At 38.0% G+C, this 22,250-nt stretch overlaps 1 protein-coding gene across 10 annotated transcripts in view; it reads left to right on the top strand.

The window, feature by feature from the left end:
- Nucleotides 1-22,250, top strand: part of LOC123316273 (putative polypeptide N-acetylgalactosaminyltransferase 9) — a 124,803-nt gene that overhangs the window by 52,710 nt on the left and 49,843 nt on the right. The window contains exon 1 of one of the 10 annotated variants that reach the window (XM_044902256.1): nt 20,648-20,854. The exons of the other annotated variants lie outside the window; for them this stretch is intronic. The gene's annotated coding sequence lies outside the window, so the exon portion shown is untranslated. Of the gene's footprint in view, nt 1-20,647; nt 20,855-22,250 lie in introns of those variants that run through there. 10 annotated transcript variants of the gene reach the window in all.

The following is a 22,250-nucleotide window of genomic DNA, read 5'->3' as shown; positions in this document are numbered from 1 at the left end:
GCATCAGTTTCAAGATATACCAACATACAATCCTGCAAAGATTGAGCGTGAAATATCAACCAAATTTATTGAAAAGGGGGGTTCAATTTTTAGTTAATAATCCGGTACCATTTGAGGATTCTGAGATATTGTTTTCAATTGAAGTATGGATCTTTGAACTCGTTTTTGGCAGGATGTGGGAACTAGTCGTAAAATGTTTTTATGCCGAGACGGCTGAAATCTATGAAATACAGAAAATTCAGGAAATTGAAAATGAACCCATTTTGAATATTTATTTTTTCAAACTAATCACTATCACTAATTTCCAAAGTAATGAGCTTTCTATCAATAGTACAAGTGAAACTTAACCAAGTTTCGCCCATCTAATTTAGAATTTTCAGACTTCTTCAGCTATCTCAACTTCTGAACGGGAAGTCTGCACCTGTAGAGACGTGTCCTCACACCGTCCGGGCGAGCTTTTTCATTATGAATCGGCTAATCTAAACTTCCCCCGACTCGGGCTCTAATTCCGAACTCTCCCTTCACCCCCATGAGAAACGGTTAAAGATAAACTCCCACCCGTTGGATCTGCACCCTTCCGAATAAATATTTTGCGCGTTTTGTGTCGTTATAAATTAACCCCCCTTTCTCGTTCTTCCCGTTTTCTTATTGTTTCGGCTTCCCGGCATTCATTCAACCTGATGGCGGTGTTTAAGAATTGATATTCGGTAGTCTGGTAGGGAAGATAGCAACCGATATTCTCTTCAATAACAACGCACAAACAAACAAAAATAATTAAATTAGAAAGAAGCATTGATTTGGCCAAAATCAACAACACAGTTTATCTTTTCATCGTTAGATAGCTGATTTACTCACAACTTCAACAGTATGCCATGTCGGTTCATGAATTATTGTGATTCTTGTGAAAAACGGGACGTTGTCACATCAACTGATATTTCCCTATTTCCACGATAAAGACTCTCGTTCCCACGATTCTCCGAGGACGGGTAGCACTAAATCAGGCTCATGCAAAGGCCGGAAAACCTAGGCGGAAACACGTCAGCGCGACCATTAGGACCGTTCAGAGCGAAAGAAAGTCATAAATTTCTATTTCGGGGAGGACTTTATTATACGGTAGAATTTATGTCCCGTGGATATCGGTAGAAGTAAGACGTTTTCTCCTCGCTGGCCGAGTTATTCAATAACGCGTCTATTACGCCGGGCCGGGGTGGTTTGGGCCCTGGGGGGCACCCGTTGAATGCGGATTTTGCCGGATTCTTCCTTTGTGAGGCGTGTGCGAACGGATTAGAGGAATGTTTACATCATCCGTTACCGCGTTCGCCATTTTTCTGCGGTTACAGCTAAAAAGTTCCTTGTCGGCTTATTTATTTATTCCGTTGGCAAATTTTCCGCCCTGCTGCTCGTATCGTCACGATATTGGTGTTTGTACATTCGTATGGGACAGTGGGTAGTTTGTATTTATCTGTCACGTCGCTTATGGTTCAAGAATAACGGCAAAAATACAGTCTGACAGTTTCAGCAAGCCGAAAGAAGAAAAATTAGCCATAAAGATCACAAAAATCAGTTTTTTTCAATTATCCCGTCTCCTGGGCTTTGAATTGTTTTTGAATTCATTATAAAAGTTGTAGGGCATAATATTTTCTACAAATTTTGTCCGAAGCAATTTTTTCTACGTTTGAACGTTTTTGAGATATATTCATTAGACTGGGTTTCTACCTTGACCTTGGCCTTTTCCATGCATGTCTAAGCTCCTCGCTCTTATAACCCTCCTGCTTGAAGACTGTTGAGGGTATGAAAAATTGCTTCAGACAAAAGTTGTAAAGAATTTTCTTATCTGCAACTTTCATAATGAATACCGAAACGATTAGAGGTACAGGAAGAGAGATATTTAAAAATAATGCCTTGTTATCATCTTCAAACTGTCAGATTAAGAAACCCCCCCTAATTGGTGTCAGACCAATGGGTCAACACGTCTGCAACACCGAGATTAACCATCGGTAGGAAAATCTGACACGCTCGAGTATGTACGATTTTTTTTGCATTTTCAATGGACAGCTGTGACATTGCGTCACGTCCGAATTGTCAGTTTCTTGAAAAGTAGCTTCCTTTGGGCTCAATTGACTCTCAGCCGCTAATCTGTAACTGAAACGATGAATAGTTTATCGAAAACGGCAGTAAATCCATATTTCATATTTTCAGCATACAATCCCATGTATAACCAGGTGGAGTGTAACAATGAATTGGATCTTCCTCATTCTATTTTAAACGAAATTAATTTTTTTCGATTTAGCATCGTCGTCTCCCGAACTATAAGTTTCCCATGGATACAATGGGTAGTTTTTATTGATCTGGCATTATTTGGGGAGCAGGGATTCCTAAAAAAACTTTATGAAAGAAGTACGCTATTTTTCGTGAAAACACTCCTCAAATTTACTCGCAACTATTCATTTACACCTTGTTTGATAGCAATAGCTGGACTATTCACTTCGTTTGTGACTATTACTCTGGGTGTTTTCATTTTGACATCGCATAAAATTAACTGACGAAACAATCTTCAAATATCCAAAGCAATTACCTAACTCTTGGCACTTCCATCATTGGAATGAAACCGAGGAATGAACGAGTGGGTATCATTATTGTTCTGGGTCTCATTGTTCGCTCACCCAATGTGAAACTCATCTCGTGCTCGCTTTTCTACGCGATGACGGTTCTCAGGCGGATATCGGATGGGCATCTCAGACGAGCGGGGGCGTGATAGAGGATTTTGTGAAGATCACTTTCACCGGTCGACATTCGTATGGTTCTGAATAATATCGAACGTAATTACAGAAGCAGGAAAAAGATATCTCGTCTCGACTTCCTAATTGCACTTTTCGATAGATTATCTAAACAACAACCGGGAGAGGATTAGATTGTATGAATGTAGACTGTCATGTTGTTCGGGATGTGCTTGCTACCCTTCACTTGCTTGTCCATTCTCTATTCGCCGAATCTAATAAAATAGGGTTCTAAGTGTGCTGAATTTTATTTGAAAGCCAGTAAAAGTTTGAAATTGATAAAGTTGATGATTTGATAAAGAATTGCACCCCAGAGAGCACTTCAAAAAAAATTTGAAAATGAAAAAATTTATTTTCTCGTGAAACGTGTCGGATATTTGAGAGTTCGGTATGAAAATATAGGTTTTTGAATCCGCTGAATCTATTGCAAGCATTTCCAGGAGCCTATCTCCCTTCGTTGAGATTTTCATCCTCTTAATGGCATTTTTCAAAAATCGCAAATTTCAATCTGCTATATCTCCTGTTATATTCGTCTGATCCAATTGGGATATTCGGTTTCGTAATAAGCGTTGCCAAGGCTTTCACTCTAGCATAAAAACTCAATTTCGAAAATCTCGATTTTTTGGGTCAAAAATGAGCAAGGGGTAAGACCCCCCTAAAATGACCTATTTGCTACTCTGCCTGAAGATCTGGGTGTCCTACTACTGTCTTAGGATATGGAGTGTATAGAAATTGTTTTGAAGATTCTAGAAAACCAAACAGTTGATAATTCAATAGAGAATTGCACTCTAGAGAGTTCTTCGAAGTCAACTCGAAAATGAAAAGTGGAAAAAAAAAAAATTATTTTCTCCTAAACAGGGCCAGATATTTGAAATTTTGGTATGGAAATATAGGTTTTCGAACATGCTGAATCTATTGCGACCAATTTCGAAAGGCTCTCTCCCTTCGTTTAGATTTTCATCTCGGAAATGGCATTTTTCAAAAATTGCAAATTTCAATCTGGTATATCTCCTGTTATATTCGTCTGTTCCAATTGAGATTTTCGGTTTCGTAATCAGCGTTGCCAAGGCTTTCACCCTAGCATAAAAACTCGATTTCGAAAATTTCGATTTTTTCGGTCAAAAATGAGCAAGGGGTAAGACCCCCCTAAAATGACCTATTTGCTACTCTGCCTGAAAATCAGGATGTTCTATTACTATCTTAGGATATGGAGTGCATAGAATTTGTTTTGAAGATTCTAGAAAACCAAACATTTGATGATTCAATAGAGAATTGCACTCCAGAGAGCTCTTCGAAGTCAACTCGAAAATGAAAAGTGCAAAAACAAAAAAAATTATTTTCTCCTAAATAGAGCCAGATATTTGAACTTTTGGTATGAAAATATAGGTTTTCGAATATGCTGAATCTATTGCGAGCAATTTCGAAAGGCTCTCTCCCTTTGTTTAGATTTTCATCTCGGAAATGGCATTTTTCAAAAATTGCAAATTTCAATCTGCTATATCTCCTATTATATTCGTCTGATCTAATTGGGATTTTCGGTTTCGTAATCAGCGTTGCCAAGGCTTCCACCCTAGTATAAAAACTCGATTTCGAAAATTTCGATTTTTTCGGTCAAAAATGAGCAAGGGGTAAGACCCCCCTAAAATGACCTATTTACTACTCTGCCTGGAGATTTGGGTGTCCTACTACTGTCTTAGGATATAGAGTGCATAGAAATTGTTTTGAAGATTCTAGAAAACCAAACAGTTGATGATTCAATAGAGAATTGCACTCCAGAGAGCTCTCCGAAGTCAACTCGAAAATGAAAAGTGGAAAAACAAAAAAATTATTTTCTCCTAAATAGGGCCAAATATTTGAAATGTTGGCATGAAAATATAGGTTTTCGAACATGCTGAATCTATTGCGACCAATTTCGAAAGCCTATCTCCCTTCGTTTAGATTTTCATCTCGGAAATGGCATTTTTCAAAAAGTACAAATTTCACTTGAGAATTCGTCAAGACCGAACGGTTCTGCTGAAATGGATGAAATTCTCAGATTTATTACTAGAACAGTTGGTCTTCTAGAATATGTATAACATTTAGATCTGCGATCATTTTCCTGGAAGAAAAACTACTCGCAAGTTGACCATCGAAAAATTCCCCAAAAGATGGGGTCAGTTGAAACTTCCTCCAGACCGAACGGTTCTGCCGACATGGATGAAATTCTCGGATTTACTACTGGAAGAGTTGCTCTTTCAGAATATATATCATATTTAGATCTGCGATAATTTTCCTGGAAGAAAAACTACCTGCAAGTTGACCATCGAAAAATTCCCAGAAAGATGGGTTCAGTTGAAACTTCCTCAAGACCGAACGGTTGCGCCGATGCAATGCAATGCAAACCCTAAATGTAAATGTACGAGACACACTCTACATATTCCTAGTAACATCCCTCAATCTTCATTAAGTCACTTCCCATGCGAAATTAACACCTGTAAATCGCGGGACCGAGGTCGCGCCCCTCTAAAAACATGGGTCCTTAGGCCTAATTTACACTCGCAACGTAACTGAACTCGTAATTAGGTGTATATGTTATCATTAAAGCCCCTGAATTAAGGTAATGTCGCCGTATTTCACTTGCGCCCGCCCCCAGAGGGCGCCGCGGTCCTCGTAATGGCACCGCATCCGCCGTCGGACGGTTGGCAGCGGAAAAGAGTCGTAGACTATGGGGGCGATTTGGAACGTTTGGGGTTTTCGCAGAAATCGTCTAGGGACTGTTTGATGGAGGAATCGGGTGATGGTCAGATTGATAGGTGGTCTTGTTTGTGGTGTCTTCGTTGCTCAGGTTTTGTATCCGCTGTAGGATGGAATGAAAAAAAATTCAGTGGTTGAAATGCCATTTTTCAAAAATTGCAAATTTCAATCTGCGATATCTTCTGTTATATTCGTCTAATCCAATTGGGATTTTCGGTTTCATTATCAGCGTTGCCAAGGCTTTCACCTTAGCATAAAAACTCGATATCGAAAATCTCGATTTTTTGGGTCAAAAATGAGCAAGGGGTTAGACCCCCCTTAAATGACCTATTTGCTCCTCTGCCTGAAAATAAGGGTGTCCTACTACTGTTTTAGGATATGGAGTGCATAGAATTTGTTTAGTAGATTCTAGAAAACCAAACAGTTGATGATTCAATAGAGAATTGCAGTCCAGAGAGCTCTTCGAAGTCAACTCGAAAATGAAAAGTGGAAAAACAAAAAAAATAATTTTCTCCTGAACAGGGCCAGATATTTGAAATTTTGGTATGAAAATATAGGTTTTCGAACACGCTGAATCTATTGCGAGCAATTTCGAAAGCCTATCTCCCTTCGTTTAGATTTTCATCTTGGAAATGGCAATTTTTCAAAAATCGCAATTTTCAATCTGCGATATCTCCTGTTATATTCGTCTGATCCAATTGGGATTTTCGGTTTCGTAATCAGTGTTGCCAAGGCTTCCACCCTAGCACAAAAACTCGATTTCGAAAATGTCGATTTTTTGGGTCAAAAATGAGCAAAGGGTTAGACCCCCCTAAAATGACCTATTTGCTCCTCTGCCTGAAAATCAGGGTGTCCTACAACTGTCTTAGGGTATGGAGTGCAAAGAATTCTTTTTGAAGATTCTAGAAAACCAAACAGTTGATGATTCAATAGAGAATTGCACTCCAGAGAGCTCTTCGAAGTCAACTCGAAAATGAAAAGTGGAAAAACAAAAAAAATGATTTTCTCCTGAACAGGGCCAGATATTTGAAATTTTGGTATGAAAATATAGGTTTTCGAACACGCTGAATCTATTGCGAGCAATTTCGAAAGCCTATCTCCCTTCGTTTAGATTTTCATCTTGGAAATGGCAATTTTTCAAAAATCGCAATTTTCAATCTGCGATATCTCCTGTTATATTCGTCTGATCCAATTGGGATTTTCGGTTTCGTAATCAGTGTTGCCAAGGCTTCCACCCTAGCACAAAAACTCGATTTCGAAAATGTCGATTTTTTGGGTCAAAAATGAGCAAGGGGTTAGACCCCTCTAAAATGACCTATTTGCTCCTCTGCCTGAAAATCAGGGTGTCCTACGACTGTCTTAGGATATGGAGTGCAAAGAATTCTTTTTGAAGATTCTAGAAAACCAAACAGTTGATGATTCAATAGAGAATTGCACTCCAGAGAGCTCTTCGAAGTCACCTCGAAAATGAAAAGTGGAAAAACAAAAAAACTGATTTTCTCCTGAACAGGGCCAGATATTTGAAATTTCGGTATGGAAATATAGGTTTTCGAATACGCTGAATCTATTGCGAGCAAGTTCGACAGCCTATCTCCCTTCGTTTAGATTTTCATCTTGGAAAAGGCAATTTTTAAAAAATCGTAATTTTCAATCTGCGATATCTCCCGTTATATTCGTCTGATCCAATTGGGATTTCCAGTTTCGTAATCAGTGTTGCCAAGGCTTCGACCCTAGCACAAAAACTCGATTTCGAAAATCTCGATTTTTTGGGTCAAAAATGAGCAAGGGGTTAGACCCCCCTAAAATGACCTATTTGCTCCTCTGCCTGAAAATCAGGGTGTCCTACAATTGTCTTAGGGTATGGAGTGCAAAGAATTCTTTTTGAAGATTCTAGAAAACCAAACAGTTGATGATTCAATAGAGAATTGCACTCCAGAGAGCTCTTCGAAGTCAACTCGAAAATGAAAAGTGGAAAAACAAAAAAAATGATTTTCTCCTGAACAGGGCCAGATATTTGAAATTTTGGTATGAAAATATAGGTTTTCGAACACGCTGAATCTATTGCGAGCAATTTCGAAAGCCTATCTCCCTTCGTTTAGATTTTCATCTTGGAAATGGCAATTTTTCAAAAATCGCAATTTTCAATCTGCGATATCTCCTGTTATATTCGTCTTATCCAATTGGGATTTTCGGTTTCGTAATCAGTGTTGCCAAGGCTTCCACCCTAGCACAAAAACTCGATTTCGAAAATGTCGATTTTTTGGGTCAAAAATGAGCAAGGGGTTAGACCCCCCTAAAATGACCTATTTGCTCCTCTGCCTGAAAATCAGGGTGTCCTACGACTGTCTTAGGATATGGAGTGCAAAGAATTCTTTTTGAAGATTCTAGAAAACCAAACAGTTGATGATCCAATAGAGAATTGCACTCCAGAGAGCTCTTCGAAGTCACCTCGAAAATGAAAAGTGGAAAAACAAAAAAAATGATTTTCTCCTGAACAGGGCCAGATATTTGAAATTTCGGTATGGAAATATAGGTTTTCGAACACGCTGAATCTATTGCGAGCAATTTCGAAAGCCTATCTCCCTTCGTTTAGATTTTCATCTTGGAAATGGCAATTTTTCAAAAATCGCAATTTTCAATCTGCGATATCTCCTGTTATATTCGTCTGATCCAATTGGGATTTTCGGTTTCGTAATCAGTGTTGCCAAGGCTTCCACCCTAGCACAAAAACTCGATTTCGAAAATCTCGATTTTTTGGGTCAAAAATGAGCAAGGGGTTAGACCCCCCTAAAATGACCTATTTGCTCCTCTGCCTGAAAATCAGGGTGTCCTACAACTGTCTTAGGGTATGGAGTGCAAAGAATTCTTTTTGAAGATTCTAGAAAACCAAACAGTTGATGATTCAATAGAGAATTGCACTCCAGAGAGCTCTTCGAAGTCAACTCGAAAATGAAAAGTGGAAAAACAAAAAAAATGATTTTCTCCTGAACAGGGCCAGATATTTGAAATTTTGGTATGAAAATATAGGTTTTCGAACACGCTGAATCTATTGCGAGCAATTTCGAAAGCCTATCTCCCTTCGTTTAGATTTTCATCTTGGAAATGGCAATTTTTCAAAAATCGCAATTTTCAATCTGCGATATCTCCTGTTATATTCGTCTGATCCAATTGGCATTTTCGGTTTCGTAATCAGTGTTACCAAGGCTTCCACCCTAGCACAAAAACTCGATTTCGAAAATCTCGATTTTTTGGGTCAAAAATGAGCAAGGGGTTAGACCCCCCTAAAATGACCTATTTGCTCCTCTGCCTGAAAATAAGGGTGTCCTACAACTGTCTTAGGATATGGAGTGTAAAGAATTCTTTTTGAAGATTCTAGAAAACCAAACAGTTTATGATTCAATAGAGAATTTCACTCCAGAGAGCTCTTCGAAGTCAACTCGAAAATGAAAAGTGGAAAAACAAAAAAAATGATTTTCTCCTGAACAGGGCCAGATATTTGAAATTTTGATATGAAAATATAGGTTTTAGAACACGCTGAATCTATTGCGAGCAATTTCGAAAGCCTATCTCCCTTCGTTTAGATTTTCATCTTGGAAATGGCAATTTTTCAAAAATCGCAATTTTCAATCTGCGATATCTCCTGTTATATTCGTCTTATCCAATTGGGATTTTCGGTTTCGTAATCAGTGTTGCCAAGGCTTCCACCCTAGCACAAAAACTCGATTTCGAAAATGTCGATTTTTTGGGTCAAAAATGAGCAAGGGGTTAGACCCCTCTAAAATGACCTATTTGCTCCTCTGCCTGAAAATCAGGGTGTCCTACGACTGTCTTAGGATATGGAGTGCAAAGAATTCTTTTTGAAGATTCTAGAAAACCAAACAGTTGATGATTCAATAGAGAATTGCACTCCAGAGAGCTCTTCGAAGTCACCTCGAAAATGAAAAGTGGAAAAACAAAAAAACTGATTTTCTCCTGAACAGGGCCAGATATTTGAAATTTCGGTATGGAAATATAGGTTTTCGAATACGCTGAATCTATTGCGAGCAATTTCGACAGCCTATCTCCCTTCGTTTAGATTTTCATCTTGGAAAAGGCAATTTTTCAAAAATCGTAATTTTCAATCTGCGATATCTCCCGTTATATTCGTCTGATCCAATTGGGATTTCCAGTTTCGTAATCAGTGTTGCCAAGGCTTTCACCCTAGCACAAAAACTCGATTTCGAAAATCTCGATTTTTTGGGTCAAAAATGAGCAAGGGGTTAGACCCCCCTAAAATGACCTATTTGCTGCTCTGCCTGAAAATCAGGGTGTCCTACAACTGTCTTAGGGTATGGAGTGCAAAGAATTCTTTTTGAAGATTCTAGAAAACCAAACAGTTGATGATTCAATAGAGAATTGCACTCCAGAGAGCTCTTCGAAGTCAACTCGAAAATGAAAAGTGGAAAAACAAAAAAAATGATTTTCTCCTGAACAGGGCCAGATATTTGAAATTTTGGTATGAAAAAATAGGTTTTCGAACACGCTGAATCTATTGCGAGCAATTTCGAAAGCCTATCTCCCTTCGTTTAGATTTTCATCTTGGAAATGGCAATTTTTCAAAAATCGCAATTTTCAATCTGCGATATCTCCTGTTATATTCGTCTTATCCAATTGGGATTTTCGGTTTCGTAATCAGTGTTGCCAAGGCTTCCACCCTAGCACAAAAACTCGATTTCGAAAATGTCGATTTTTTGGGTCAAAAATGAGCAAGGGGTTAGACCCCCCTAAAATGACCTATTTGCTCCTCTGCCTGAAAATCAGGGTGTCCTACGACTGTCTTAGGATATGGAGTGCAAAGAATTCTTTTTGAAGATTCTAGAAAACCAAACAGTTGATGATCCAATAGAGAATTGCACTCCAGAGAGCTCTTCGAAGTCACCTCGAAAATGAAAAGTGGAAAAACAAAAAAAATGATTTTCTCCTGAACAGGGCCAGATATTTGAAATTTCGGTATGGAAATATAGGTTTTCGAACACGCTGAATCTATTGCGAGCAATTTCGAAAGCCTATCTCCCTTCGTTTAGATTTTCATCTTGGAAATGGCAATTTTTCAAAAATCGCAATTTTCAATCTGCGATATCTCCTGTTATATTCGTCTGATCCAATTGGGATTTTCGGTTTCGTAATCAGTGTTGCCAAGGCTTCCACCCTAGCACAAAAACTCGATTTCGAAAATCTCGATTTTTTGGGTCAAAAATGAGCAAGGGGTTAGACCCCCCTAAAATGACCTATTTGCTCCTCTGCCTGAAAATCAGGGTGTCCTACAACTGTCTTAGGGTATGGAGTGCAAAGAATTCTTTTTGAAGATTCTAGAAAACCAAACAGTTGATGATTCAATAGAGAATTGCACTCCAGAGAGCTCTTCGAAGTCAACTCGAAAATGAAAAGTGGAAAAACAAAAAAAATGATTTTCTCCTGAACAGGGCCAGATATTTGAAATTTTGGTATGAAAATATAGGTTTTCGAACACGCTGAATCTATTGCGAGCAATTTCGAAAGCCTATCTCCCTTCGTTTAGATTTTCATCTTGGAAATGGCAATTTTTCAAAAATCGCAATTTTCAATCTGCGATATCTCCTGTTATATTCGTCTGATCCAATTGGCATTTTCGGTTTCGTAATCAGTGTTACCAAGGCTTCCACCCTAGCACAAAAACTCGATTTCGAAAATCTCGATTTTTTGGGTCAAAAATGAGCAAGGGGTTAGACCCCCCTAAAATGACCTATTTGCTCCTCTGCCTGAAAATAAGGGTGTCCTACAACTGTCTTAGGATATGGAGTGTAAAGAATTCTTTTTGAAGATTCTAGAAAACCAAACAGTTTATGATTCAATAGAGAATTTCACTCCAGAGAGCTCTTCGAAGTCAACTCGAAAATGAAAAGTGGAAAAACAAAAAAAATGATTTTCTCCTGAACAGGGCCAGATATTTGAAATTTTGATATGAAAATATAGGTTTTAGAACACGCTGAATCTATTGCGAGCAATTTCGAAAGCCTATCTCCCTTCGTTTAGATTTTCATCTTGGAAATGGCAATTTTTCAAAAATCGCAATTTTCAATCTGCGATATCTCCTGTTATATTCGTCTTATCCAATTGGGATTTTCGGTTTCGTAATCAGTGTTGCCAAGGCTTCCACCCTAGCACAAAAACTCGATTTCGAAAATGTCGATTTTTTGGGTCAAAAATGAGCAAGGGGTTAGACCCCTCTAAAATGACCTATTTGCTCCTCTGCCTGAAAATCAGGGTGTCCTACGACTGTCTTAGGATATGGAGTGCAAAGAATTCTTTTTGAAGATTCTAGAAAACCAAACAGTTGATGATTCAATAGAGAATTGCACTCCAGAGAGCTCTTCGAAGTCACCTCGAAAATGAAAAGTGGAAAAACAAAAAAACTGATTTTCTCCTGAACAGGGCCAGATATTTGAAATTTCGGTATGGAAATATAGGTTTTCGAATACGCTGAATCTATTGCGAGCAATTTCGACAGCCTATCTCCCTTCGTTTAGATTTTCATCTTGGAAAAGGCAATTTTTCAAAAATCGTAATTTTCAATCTGCGATATCTCCCGTTATATTCGTCTGATCCAATTGGGATTTCCAGTTTCGTAATCAGTGTTGCCAAGGCTTTCACCCTAGCACAAAAACTCGATTTCGAAAATCTCGATTTTTTGGGTCAAAAATGAGCAAGGGGTTAGACCCCCCTAAAATGACCTATTTGCTGCTCTGCCTGAAAATCAGGGTGTCCTACAACTGTCTTAGGGTATGGAGTGCAAAGAATTCTTTTTGAAGATTCTAGAAAACCAAACAGTTGATGATTCAATAGAGAATTGCACTCCAGAGAGCTCTTCGAAGTCAACTCGAAAATGAAAAGTGGAAAAACAAAAAAAATGATTTTCTCCTGAACAGGGCCAGATATTTGAAATTTTGGTATGAAAAAATAGGTTTTCGAACACGCTGAATCTATTGCGAGCAATTTCGAAAGCCTATCTCCCTTCGTTAAGATTTTCATCTTGGAAATGGCAATTTTTCAAAAATCGCAATTTTCAATCTGCGATATCTCCTGTTATATTCGTCTTATCCAATTGGGATTTTCGGTTTCGTAATCAGTGTTGCCAAGGCTTCCACCCTAGCACAAAAACTCGATTTCGAAAATGTCGATTTTTCGGGTCAAAAATGAGCAAGGGGTTAGACCCCCCTAAAATGACCTATTTGCTCCTCTGCCTGAAAATCAGGGTGTCCTACGACTGTCTTAGGATATGGAGTGCAAAGAATTCTTTTTGAAGATTCTAGAAAACCAAACAGTCGATGATTCAATAGAGAATTGCACTCCAGAGAGCTCTTCGAAGTCACCTCGAAAATGAAAAGTGGAAAAACAAAAAAAATGATTTTCTCCTGAACAGGGCCAGATATTTGAAATTTCGGTATGGAAATATAGGTTTTCGAATACGCTGAATCTATTGCGAGCAATTTCGACAGCCTATCTCCCTTCGTTTAGATTTTCATCTTGGAAAAGTCAATTTTTAAAAAATCGTAATTTTCAATCTGCGATATCTCCCGTTATATTCGTCTGATCCAATTGGGATTTCCAGTTTCATAATCTGCATTGCCAAGGCTTCCACCCTAGCACAAAAACTCGATTTCGAAAATCTCGATTTTTTGGCTCAAAAATGAGCAAGGGGTTAGACCCCCCTAAAATGACCTATTTGCTCCTCTGCCTGAAAATCAGAATGTCCTACTACTGTTTTAGGATATGGAGTGCATAGAATTTGTTTTGAAGATTCTAGAAAACCAAACAGTTGATGATTCAATAGAGAATTGCACTCCAGGGAGCTCTTCGAAGTCAACTCGAAAATGAAAAGTGGAAAAACAAAAAAAATTATTTTTTCCTATACTGGTCAAGATATTTGAAATTTTGGTATGAAACTATAGGTTTTCGAACACGCTGAATCTATTGCAAGTAATTCCGAAAGCCAATCTCCCTTCGTTTAGATTTTCATTTTGGAAATGTCATTTTTCAAAATTTGCAAATTTCAATCTGCGATATCTCCTGATATATTCGTCTGATCCAATCGGGATTGTCAGTTTCATTATCAGCGTTGCCAAGGCTTCCACCTTAGCATAAGAATTGCACTCCAGGGAGCCCTTCAGATTGATCTGTTTGGTTGATATCGACTGAAATTTATAGATATTCTTTTCCAAACAAGGTCGTAACAAATGATAGTTACAAATGTTACAATCCATTGTATATATTCCAGCGTGGTCTAAACGTGTTCCCATAAACAATGTCATCGTCTCATAATTTCATATCTTACCACATAACGGATTCTAGAAGTCGTCTATCAGCTTACCTGAAACTCCTTAAAAATTCGACAGATTACCTATCAGGTTTTGTGTCCATTGCTGCATTTGTAAAATCGCTCGTACACTGCTCACTATCATTGCATGAAACGAGTTTTCAAGGTATTGGGATAGAGCATTTCGGGAAATGTTTCTAACTGTAATAGTGATGGAATGCCATTAAATATATCAATCTTCTATAAGATTCAGTTTCGTAATTTGTTTCGAATAGAATTGAAGAAAATGCTTCGAAATTTTATCGATAAATTTGGGTTGGGTAGGAGGATTACCAATTCAATGAAAACTGATATCGAAATATGTACAAATGTAGGTATATGTAAAAGTAAACATGAAATTTAACGCTGACATTTGGATATCAATTTCGTAGATTGAATATCTTCGGTGTTAAGAAACTCTGAGCTTGAAAGTAACATCTTTCGTATCAGTTCTTCATGGGACTCTCTATGGAGAAAGGAAATCTTCTATTGTCTTCGAAAATTGCATTACAGATAAATTATTTATTGTGAGCTCACTTCTCGTTCCGAACATTCGGGTTTCTTTTCATTGTTATCAATTATTGTGCTTGATTTATGAATATTTCGAATGAAACTATAAACCACCATCTCATCGAGCGTGGTTTTGTTCTCATTTGATCTCGTCAGAGCAACACAACTCATCCCTCGATGAGTTCTGCTTGTCTTCGTTCCATATCAAATGTCGCTAGGGTGTATTGCTTCACAATACCGGAATATGCCTCGGATAGAGGGCCATCAATGTTTATATTAAGGTTCTGTGATTTTGATACTTTTTTCTGCTACAAGAAACTGAACACTGAATGTGAGGTGCTCTTTATGAACCAAGGATAACCAGAAGACTCCATCTTTTCCCAGAAACTTATCCGCTTAACATCGTTTACCTTGAGTTCGCGACGTCAGGCAGTTTTGCATTGTTCAAGTTCGGCCATTTACCAGTAACAATAACAGACCATAGAGAAAAGTTGTTATCCGTTCAGCAGGCTCGTAGAAAATACATTCCACCCACATTTTCGCCTATTGTACTTTGGCGTCCGATTGTATTTGTTTAAAAAGCCCGCTTTCGGTGTACCTAACAATGGGTGGTATCATAATCTGAGAAGTTTATTGAGATAAGCGCGGGAAATTTAATTTAAGCCATTGTGGTGGTCTTGGTTACCGCCCTATGATAAGATACCTATAAGGTCGTTTACGTCTGCCTTAATGGCTTTGGCTATGTTTAGATCAAGGAGTGAAGGAAGGATGAGTGTTGTATGAAAACTTTATGGTAGCTTTATAGTAATTTCGAGTGGTTTTCATAAATCCTCGTCAATTCTCTGAGAAAATGTCCTTCGGTGAGATTATTATTTATCCTTCAATGGTGATATGAAAGAGCGGTATGAGAAAACTTGACACTTGACTACTATTGACAATATTGAGTCCTACTATTCGATTTTAAATGTCATTCATGACTTGTTTGCTGTCAAGTGGCCATAGAAAACCTGCAATTGACGTCAATACGAAGTGCCCAATAGTGAACACTTAAAAAATACGCACGCATGATCTAGCTGTGCTATTGGCATCATTGAACTCTGTATCCAAGAGTCCTGAGATCGTCTCATCAAACTACCACTTGATCCTTCTGCAATTTGCATTCTACGAAACGTCAAGTTGTGAAGTGTGCTCAACCGATTGGTGTATTCTCACGCTTGACCTGCCAGATTATTCCGATCCATCCTATTGAAGCCGGTACACAGAATATCGTCAATCTGATGACGATGCCTCTGACTCCATCTCTTAGCCCTGGTTGTGGCATTTGTTCTATTCGAATCGACGTTAATCACCTGATATGGTGGATGTTTACGAATTCGTTGAATTGTTTCGACGATTGACTACTGATGCTCAGTGGTTTATGGGGGTTGAGGGAGAGAGGTGTGCTTTTGAACTAGCCATGAATGCCGTGTGCATGTACCGTGGATGCTTCATTTGATGATCGGTATCCATGAACACACTTTCATCGAAGGGTGGAAAGATAGAATTATTTTTTAGAAATATCGACTCTACGCGAACAACTGTGGCTTTAGTTGAGGAAAGACAAAAAAAATGTATCTGCTGCTTATGTTGTGCAACTGGTTGGCAAATTTGAAGCTACTGGTTCCGTCGGAAACAAAAAGAGAGTGCATGAAAGAGACGAAGCGAGGGACGTGGCTGTCTTAGGTCATGTAGCAATGGATCCAACCTTTAGTACTAGGAAATTGTCCGATGTATCTGGTGTTTCACGCATATCAATCATGAGAATCCTCAAACAACATAAATTCCATCCTTATAAGATACGATTGATGATTAACGGTAATCAAAACTAAAATAAGACTCAATAAATCCAGTCAAATCTGAAAATATGTAGATTCGAGTGACTTGGGACAGTCCTGTAACATGGGACAATAAACCCCCCTTGTATATTTCTTTGTTTCTTACCATTTATGAGTGAAGGGACAAACTTATAAGATTGTGTAGCGTCTTTTCGGTTAGTTTAACAATTAATTGCTGTTGAGTTTGCCGTGACCATAGCGTTTGAATTGACAGGAAAAATTAACGAATTCAGGAGAGTAAAAGCGCGTTTTTTATGGCCCTAGTGTCCTGTACATGTGTTTCACTTTGTGCATGTGTATTTTTTTTTCTGGATACGTGGGATATTGGGATATTAGATATGTCATGAAACAAGGTTGTTTACAAATCAAACGGCAACACAGATCTCATTCATTTATTTTGTTGTTTCATAGGGTGACTTGGGACAATGCAGAAAAGATACAAGCGGCGCATTGGCAGCAGGAAATATGCCGATTTTTCGCAGGATATTATTATTTACGTTATTTCCACAAAGAAATCATGAAAGAATGAAATAAATCAAAATTCCCTTGTTTTGTTTAGTTTTTTTTTACATTTGAGTTGCAATATGTTTACCTTCGCTGTAATAGGAGTTTATCATTTAATTTCCCCACCGAATTTGAACTATATAATCACACATTCTAATTTTTCAAAACTATACACCGTCCCAAGTCACCTATTTCATTTGAGAGTTGAGAGATCAATAGATTTTAACTTGTGTCCCAACCTCCCAAATAGGTGGGTAACTTGGGACAAGTATATTTTATTTTTTTTCAAAATTTATATCGGAATTCTGAAGCATGCTATATATCCTAATCAATAGTCTGAGTCATTAAGCATATTTGAACCTCTTTTTCAGATAAAAATAGTTCAATGACAAATGACAACTTGAATGGAGGAGTTCCCTACATGTTGGCCAACCTAGAAAAAGGTCTAAAAGGTCTACCAACGGGGAATGATTGCTTCCTAACGAAACCTACTTCATTCTTTCCGCAATGATCAAATATAGTAATGAAATTCTACCGAGCTTTCTACAGTTTACTGTTAAAGAGAAAAAAAGATTTTCATAACCTCGATTGCTGATTGGTTGAAATTTATGTTGGTGTTGCTACTTCTTGTGACAATTGACATGTTTCGTTGGCAAATGTCAAGAAGGAAAATGTAATCTGTTAGGTTATGTGCAAAGTTTTCGTTATATCATATAGGGTACTCTAACAATTTGTCAAAATCAGCTGATTTTTCGTTACCGTGGGGCACACAAAGCTTTTTATTATCACTATAAAGAGGTATTTCTGAGAAAGTTGTAGTCTTATCACTATAATCTAACATCGGGAAGAAATTTTTTTCCAAAAACATGCACAAATCACAATACTCAACCAAAACAGCACGCGAATCAATGGAGGGAAAAGCTTGTGTGCCTCACGACAGCGAACGCTGATTTTGACAAATCGTTAGAGTTCCCTATACATAATAATATTATTAAGTCTATGGTTCAAGCAAAGATTATGCACATAACCAAAACTTTGCACATAACATAACCATAAATGGCGTAAATGGTCACAGAATACTCTTTTACTTCTTTCTTCTTTATCAGTAAAAATGACATTTGCCAATGAAATATGTCAATTGTTACAAGAAGTAGTGATACCAACATAAATTTCAACCAATCAGCAATCGAAGTTATGCAATTCTTTTTTTCTTTTCAACAGTAAACTCTGGAAAGCTCGGTAGAATTTCATAAATATATTTTATCATTGCGGAAAGAATGAAGTAGGTTTCGTTAGAAAGCAATCATTCCCCGTTGGTTGAATTTTTTCTAGGTTGGCCAACATGTAGGGAACTCCTCCATTCAACAATCGTCCCAAGTCACCCGAATCTACGGTAACCAAAACGTCTTTCAAAAACAATATCCCTCTTTGTAAATTTTCTTTCTCTCATACTCTCATACCGAGTAGTGAAACATCAGGATACATTTAAATCCCCAATGCGTCCGTGGAACAATCCTGGGACTTTGCGAAATCGACTTTCGGAGATCGTGAAAGGACTAAAATAGCTCGTCGTAGGACAGTTCTACCCGGACCGCTTGACGTATGAGCCAATGTTCCTGTCTCGCGGAAAAGGGTACCCCAATTCAATTGGACCTTCTACTCGATTAGAGAGAGTGCCTCAGAGGGCTTTCGGGGATTTTTATGTATTTAGAAGGCGAACCTAATGACGAAGATCCGTATCAGGGGTGGGGGAGGGATGTTTGGGGGTGTTATCTCGTCCTAGGATGAGAGTTTGGGGTGGATCGAGTGGAGAAATTTGGGATTTGTCGGATTCTCTGGATTGGATTTGGTAAAGGTTGTTTTTCCTTCTGTTTAATATTTTATTGGTGGTGATTAAACTGAGCATACCACCTGCTGATATGAATATCAACAAGTGTTACGATCTGAATTGAACCAGTCAATTTGCCATCGACAGGGCCCTAAATGGAGTATGCTCCATCGAAGAAAAGCAGATGCTGACCATGGTTTCGGCCTCATTTGACCTCTGAAGAATAGCCCAATTTTTCCTCAATATCTTCTTGTTGTAGAGGGTGTTAATGTGAGGCAGTCGAAAATTTTGGTTTTTTGGCGAAAAATTTGGGAATGGTAGAGGGCTTCACAAAGTTTTTTTGTGCTGGGTGGATTGTCAGCTCAGCAACTCGAAATGTTTCTGAAACTTTCCAGATACAATGCGTAGCTATGGAAATATCGCCATTTTATGACATTCCTTTTTTTTTCTGGAAATTCTAGCTGTAACTTCGACATTTCTTCGCCGGTGAGAATTGTTTTGAATTCGAACAATACCTAAACTGTGTGTCTTCGACTCTAAGACCCGTTTGCACCAAACGCACTTAGTGTTAAGTGTCCCTTAAAATGAACCCTTAACTTAAATTACGTTGCAACAACTGTAAAGTGACATTTAAATGGCTAAAGCTAGCCTTAAATTTAAGCACTCCTGTAATGACCACTTAGGTATTTAAGGGCGGGATTCTAACCCAAAATAATTTGTTGAACTCATAAACTGGCTGCAGAACTGCTGTGGTTTTTCTAATAACGTCAAGTACCTTTTATTTTTTTATTTTCATTATCAATAATAATGCTAATTCAGCAACAAAAAGTTGTCACTCTTTGATAATAATATAATAGTTCACTTGACACTGACTGACAGGACAATAAAGTTAGGTTAATGAAATGACAACGATCATCGGCAACCCGCCAACCAATGAAATGGCTTTATTGGACTAGGATGAAGTTGCACCAAAATAAAAAACTGAAATATCACTAGATATGAAAACTTAAGGGCCCCTTACTTAAGATTCTGTTAAGCCGCAGTCGTGCAACTGACAATAAAATTAAGCGTCCATTAACTTTAAACTACGCTTAGTTAAGTACTCATTTTATGGGGGATTGGTGCAAACGGGCCTTATTCAGCCAAAGTAACCAATTTTTCTTATGGCACATCAAATTACTCGAAAATACGAGAAAATATGAAGAATACTTATTTTACAATACGTTCAAATATCCTTTAGGTAGCGTCTAACTCAGTTTCAAGAGTTGGGTTCTTTGAATTTTTGGTATTTTTATGGTAAGTAATGGTTATAATGAGAAAACTGGAAGACGTGGGTGATATCTTGTGTTCGAAAAAGATTCATCAAATAAATGAAGAACTATATTCCGAAATTCATGTCATTCCATAAAACCGTTTGTGATTATAGACCTAAAAATGTCATTTTTTTATGATTTTCAACAGCCTGTATCTCTTGAACCGAGCCGATTCGGAAAAAATGGTAAAGGAAAAAAGTGTTTCTTTTAGCCTCAAGAATCTACTGTTGAAATATCCATTCGAGTCAAAGACCCACTCTGTGTCCCTTATTCGTTTTTTTCACACCCTTCCTCTTAAACAGAGTCAGTGCGTTACTGGCAAATGCGCACGTCATTTTCCTCATTGACATTTCCCCGCAAAGGTCGTCCGAAAAGCAAGGGAAAAGTGAAAGGAATGTCCCCATCCAAATCATAGAGCGTACATTTTCGGTCAGTGGCGTCCCCAGGAGTGATTTTATTATATCTTTATAATTATTGTAGTATATGCTCTATGTTTGAAAGGAAACTTCGAAACTCATTTATATTTGAAGCGGGAAATAATATCATATTTCTCCCAAGTACTCAAAGGGGGCATGGGATTATGGCTCCCCACTAGGACCGCCCTTGTTTTCGGTACGAAGAATCGAAGGTGTGTGACCTTGCTCATCCCGAACGACGATTCACCTCCAATCGAGTTAACTATGAACTTTTAACGGTTAATTGCGTCTGCAGCGGTCGCCTCACCTGGTGGACGTGCTTTACCCACGGTGGTATGCGCTGGAGGTGCCCGAAGAGGCCAGTTAGTCGACGAGGAAGCGCGAAGAGCTAGAGTTCAACCGCGGCGATCTGTGCGCTCCGTCGTTATTCTGTGATTCCGTGAAGTGTCAGGGGTGATTCTGTTACTGTCGACGTATGTTCTGTGTCCTGCTGGAATCTTGGATCGTGACGATGGATATCTGTGGAAGGTACGCTGATTTTCGATGCACAAACCGGTGTTCTATGGATGTCGAATCGTTTTTTATGGTTTCGAGGAAGTTCGATGTTCTTTGAGTCATAGATTGGCGATGCAAAGAAATGTTTTCTTTTTTTTCTCTTCAAATTTCGATTTTATGAATGGATTGAGATCGATAATTTGAAATCAAAGGTAACCAACTGGCACTCGTAAGACTGAAGTCACCCTTTTTCAAAAACACAAGTTCTGGACTGTCTTTGTCGTGAAATGTAGTCTTGCTATTTTTCGATCAAAAAGAAAAAATTCTACACTTCTTCATCGTTCTCAAAAATAGTTCTGAGGAAATGAAAATGTTTCAATCAAGGAGCTAAGGAATTTCCAAAATATACATAGTGGGCCATTTAATTTCCACTCATTTATTTTTCAACTTCGATGACAAATCTGCTGTACGGTTGCTTCACTGGTTATTTTTGAAATTTTTTTATTGATTCACAGCACATGTTTAACGAAATGGCTATTCTGAACGAAATGTTCCCTGTTGCTGTTTCATGGTCTACTCTATATATTTCTGTAAGTGTAAGGTTATATTGGGCAGTTGATATACTGAAATACTATCGAAGTATTCCACCCACTTCCAATAGAGATAGTATTTATTTTCCTACAATATTGATACAGTCATTCGTTTATTACATCAAACACCAACTTCGAAAGTTATTTATAAAGCCACTAATGTACTACAAAGGCCAAGTGAAATTCAGTACATCGTTATCTCTAATTGTATCTTGTGGAAGTGTGAAGAGTTGATAAATAATAACAAATGGAGATGGTATTGGATGAAATGATTAATTCATTAATTTATAATTCGGATGATGTGAATTTCCAGACTTTCTATACTCGGAATTTATTGCACTATTGAAATAGAAAACGGAAATGGGAATATGAATATGCTATTTCTCTTGTTCTGTAGGAAATTAGGAAATCTTAAAATTCTTTATATAGATGACCCTACTCAGGAAGTTGAAAGAGATAACGAATGAGTGCGTACCTGAATGAATTTACATGTACAGGATGTTTAGGCAATCATCGATCTGCATCAATTTGATCTTAGAAAATATCCCATTGGAATCTGCCGAATTGAAGTGCCGCTGCTTCGGTTTTAATGGCCCACTCTGTAATATAAACTGGCTCTCCAAAGAGGAGTTTCCTCACGCTTGTTGGGAAATCCAATTTCCACTCCTGTTCAATTCGTTATGAAACATGAAAAATAATTCCATGAAATTAAAAGTCGGATTATAAATTCGCAATAAACTCAGTATCTGATGGAGAGAACTCTTCAGATTACTTCATTCCCGAGTGTTTTATTGGATTTCATCCATTCATTTTCTTATGTGCCATAATCATCCCCAACA

The sequence above is a fragment of the Coccinella septempunctata genome, chromosome 7 (assembly GCF_907165205.1).
Source record: "Coccinella septempunctata chromosome 7, icCocSept1.1, whole genome shotgun sequence".
Taxonomy (NCBI): Eukaryota; Metazoa; Arthropoda; class Insecta; order Coleoptera; family Coccinellidae; genus Coccinella; species Coccinella septempunctata.
The sequence above is the reverse complement of the archived record's forward strand: the minus strand, read 5'-3'. Positions and strand labels throughout refer to the sequence as shown.